Raw genomic sequence first — 4,941 nt, forward strand, 5'->3', positions numbered from 1 at the left:
CCTAAACTGTTTCACATTCTGCAGTGCATCAATAGTGCTGTTCCTCCACTCAGTTTGCAGTTCAGAAGAGTGATGGAACAGTAATGCATGTCTATCTCATTGTTCTACATGGAGAGATAAAATCTAGTGCTCACTTTATGCCTCTTTAAAAGTTAGGGTATTTGTTGCTGGAGTCTTTTAATCAAGATATGCAGTTGTATATCACCTCTAAGGTCCTGATCATATTTCAGGTGTCAACAAGGTATTTGCATTAAAATTACTGTGTTTACTCAAAAAGCATATAAGAGGTTTCTCTCTCAACACTACTGATTAGATGATGTATCCCAAGTGCACAGTTAATTCCACAGTCAGGTGTAGACAAAAAGGACTAACAATGGCCAAGTGCTGATAGGATGTTACTTCCAAAATATTTTCACATTATTCACTTCCACTCTTTCTTCCTCTGTGTGTATGTTCTAGAATGTAGATGGAGTATCAAATAAATACAATGGTACAGACTGTTAAATGGTAAGATTATGTCTAAAACCATGAACTTGGAACCAGAAACCAGGAAGTTAAATATCAGAAAGAAGAATTTTGGCTAAGAAACAGAGTGAGAAGAGGTGCTAAGGGTCGAAATTGAGAACAAACAGCAATTTACTAAGTTGAAGAGGAAAGCCAGACCCCAGTAAAACTCCATATTATACATTTAGAGCTGAGATGAGGAGCTGCCAGTGCTTGAGCTAGGCAAGCTATGGCCACTCAATGTCCCGAGATGAGGGTTAAATAAATTAGAAAATTACCAAAGGAATAAAGTTGTAGCCAGGTATTACATTATGCAACCACACATTGAGAGAGCTTCTTATGCTTGATTGCTACAGCTGTGTCTACCCAGAATTTTATGTGGGTCACCATCCTTTTGGGACACTGCCTATGGTAGCCTGGTGGCTTTTTGCACTTTGCTCAGGAGTGCTTGTCAAGAGGCTGTCAGGAAAACCACCAAAGTAGACACTTGTGCTCAGATCTCAGTGACTTTTGATGGGACTGACCATCCCTTGTTCTCTGCAAAGTGGTGGCTTGCACATGGTCTGTTATGTTTACAACTATGAGTGTTTGGTGTTTTGTGACCTCTTCTCACTCATTATCACTTCATTTAATGTCATGGCAAAAGAAGGGTAATGATTCCTTCTTTTGCAATTGTAACTAAAATGCTACCAGAGCAGAGGGTACGTGTTGGCCAAGGTCTTTATTATGCAACCGTATGCAGATCACTGTGAATTGCATCGTCCATCTAGTTCAGTGATGCAGCACCAAGGTCACTGGGCAGTTTTAAGCTAATGATGTGACCATAACTCTTAATAAATGTGCTTGGTAATCACAGCAAACGTATTGCCATTGTCGCAGATGTTATTCTTTCAAAAGCACTTGGCAAACAACTAAAACACAGCCCTTGTGTTTGCTTTGACCTCTCCTAAAAGAATGCACTCTCAGGAACATTGAGGAGATGAAATTGTTTAAGAAGACAAGTCATGACCCACAGCTACAGAATTGGTACTGCTCATAACACTCTTGCAGTTTGCTTAGAATAAACAGGCAAGAGACTAACTGAACATGAATCAGTGAAAATTTGACAGAGAGTAGATTTTGGAAATGAACATATCCATGAGTGATACCAACACAGGTACAGATCAGTTTCTTATTACAATGATCTAGGCAGATTGACATTAATTATGCAGTTGGTTTTTGTAGCCATCATGCTGCAGTAACCCATTACTTACTGATTCAGTAGCCTTTTGTTATCTTTCAGGAAATACATTAACCAATAAATGCATTGTGTCGCCATGAGCATTGTCATTATGTGCAGTGATTCCCCACAGGGCTTATCAAATGCTTCAATTACTGTTTCCTTGGAAGGATATACATCATCTCCCAGGCTGGGTTCAACAGATGGTTGATATTATGCCCTAAAAAGTGGCAATCTACTGTTCAGAATTTATTGCAGATCCAATGTCTTGCACTCTATCATATATATGCATATCTCTACTTTTACATATGTATATGGATATCATATATTCTTATGTACATCATGTATTCTTATCTGCCAGGCATGAAATGATCCACAATGGTCTGACCACTAAATATACTCATGACAATAAGGGAGAAAAAAGGAAATTTAAAACAGGCACAACTTCTTGAATTCTTGCTTCATTTATATCTATTATTGGTCAGAATAAAGATGACTGATTCAGCCTTACTGTAAAATTCACTTAAGATCATTCAGTGAACAGAAAATGCCAATATATAGAGATGGCTGTTTAGCAAGGCACTGAAATAAAGTGGTGGCAAGAAAGGTCTAAGTCAAGACACAGAGCTGTCTTTTCTCATTCTCAAACGACATAAACAACACAGTCATGAAATGAGGTCACTGGTTTGTATATAAACCCTCTGTGGCTTCTAAGCTAAAAAAACTAGAAAAATATTACTCTTTGCTAATGGAGCTTTTTCACCAAGAAGCACAGCATGTGCCCAATTCAATGTGTCAGCAGCTTTCTGCCCTCAATTCAGCTTACCAACAGTTAAACCATTCAAGGTCATATTATAACCTATTAGAGATGACTTGTGACAAGATGATTTTTGATCAAAGAGTGGAACTTTGGTACTACAGAAGTGGCCTGAGAGAGGAGGTCACCAGATGCAACCCGACATTTTGTCAGCAGCTACTAGTCAGATATAAAACCATTTTATTGCCCTTGCACAGTCAGCCACATGTTATAGCTTCCTCTCACTCAGAATATGTTCATTTTCATGCCCCCCTGCATTTATTTGTGATAGAACAGCAAAGTGTTTGTATTACAGAAGAATGCTGCATACTTTCTTCTGGGGGTGACCTTGAGTATGCCTGGCACACAAGAAGTGCAGTGGAAGGCAGGCAAACACTTTTTCTCCTACATCTCTGTCTTACTGTATGTGTCCAACAATTGCATCACCCTTTGAATTAAATAATTCACATAGCCTACATAAATGCCCATTTTTGTGTGTGAATGCACATTCAGAACATTTCATGGGGATGCTGTGAAGAACAAGAAACGAAAGACAGATCAGAAAACTTCACTCTCCAAAACCATTATTTTTCCCTTTGTGTTTTCAAGCTTATTTGTAAGTCTCATGAATTTTTTTTAACTTTGGAGTGGGAAGCCTGAATTAAAAATCCATATGTGACCCATTACTATTTTATAATCCTGTCTTTGGCAAGTTGAAAGCAACAGTTTGCCAACCTTGTATTTAAACTTTCATAGAAAGATATGAGGGAGTTAAATATGAGGCCCCAAGCAAGAGAAAACAAAAGAAAGATAAATGGTGTTGGGAAAGCCTGTCCAGAGAGTCAGAATAAGAGCTTATTACCAAATATATATGTTTAAAACTGATTTTAGATCAAAATAACACTTATTTTTTTATGAAGTAACAGTTTGTGATAGTGACCATAATATTTTTAGGTTTAGGTAGCACACACAAGAATAACATGGTCAAAAGCACCACCACGGCTAAGCTGACCTCCAGAAAGGAGAGCTGGGTAATAATGAGGAATCTTGTTTCAAAGCAGAAGCACATCTAAGACAGTTAAACCCTCTCAATCATCATAGAGACTCTTGAAGGACACCATACTGGGACCACAGCACCAGCATGTACCACTTACTGGAAATCCTTTGGGAATAGGTAAAAGGAAATTGGCACAAAAAAAGCCAGTAAAGCAAGGGAAATTATTGGAATTAAAATCTTAGCATTCAAAATTATGAAGATGTCTCTCAGTGAAGAAAAGGAGGAAGCTACAAATTCTAAGAAAATAAACATAAAACTATAATTAGACTACCATTTGCTTTGTAAATGTTGTGGTAAAATTTCAAGGTGCTCATTTTCCCCATAATTTGACTTGTCTATGACATCAAAAGAAAAATTGATGGCTCAATTCACTGCTTCCCCTGCCATTCATATCATGCAGATCAGTATGAGAATGAACATAAAGTGCTGCAGAATAGAGCTGTTTTATACTTGTTTTAGACAGTATGAATGATAATAGGAAGTGCAGGACAGAAATGGATCTGAGTATTTCTAAACCATCTTTCCTGAACTCTATAACTAGTGCAACCATATGAATCTGTCCCCATTCAGACATGAGAATGCCATTAATGCGTGGTAAATCAAAGCACCTGATTTTTATATCCATACCCTGCAGTCACTTGACATGTTTATCTGTGCCTTATTACTGTCAGATTTACTTCCTGATACAGCAGGGCCAAATTAGTCATGTTTACAATTGCTGATCTTCCAAATTCACACAATTCCCACTTGCATACAACTAGATCCTGCCTAGTTAGAGCCACAATGTGCTGCAGGGTCGTGCCTCCAATTTGGCCTCCTCTGTTCCCTCTGTTTTCATAGCGTTGCAGTAAAGAAATGGAAAAATGCAGATTTTTCTTCCATAAATGAGTTGTGATTTTTTTAAGGAATTAGCTAAATATACATTACCTTTTGTTTGCTTCTCATGACCTCTACTCTGAATCAGTTCTGCTGGAATTCAGTAAAATGAATTCCAGAATGGCTTGCATAAGAGTTCTTAAAAAAAACCCCAAATATGACAGCAATGGTAAATATTTTTACCAAGGACTCTTTCAATTCAGAAAGAGACTCACTAGCTTGAGAACAAACTGATCATCTAATTTACCTCTGACTTGAAAAGGATTAGGAATACAATTACTTTTGTGTATTCTTGAGCAGCTTTGTCATACTAAGCTTCTGCCTAAGTGTTTGCAACATCAGGACCCTCTGTCCCAGAATCACTGGCCCTCTGTCTAGAAAGAAAATATTTTGTAAACAATTCACCAAAGAGTTCAAAACAATCAATTGAGGATAATAATGATCATAAGAATACGCATCAAGAAGAAAGACACCATAAGACACTGAAGA

The sequence above is a fragment of the Sturnus vulgaris genome, chromosome 4 (genome assembly GCF_052056855.1).
Source record: "Sturnus vulgaris isolate bStuVul1 chromosome 4, bStuVul1.hap1, whole genome shotgun sequence".
Lineage (NCBI taxonomy): Eukaryota > Metazoa > Chordata > Aves > Passeriformes > Sturnidae > Sturnus > Sturnus vulgaris.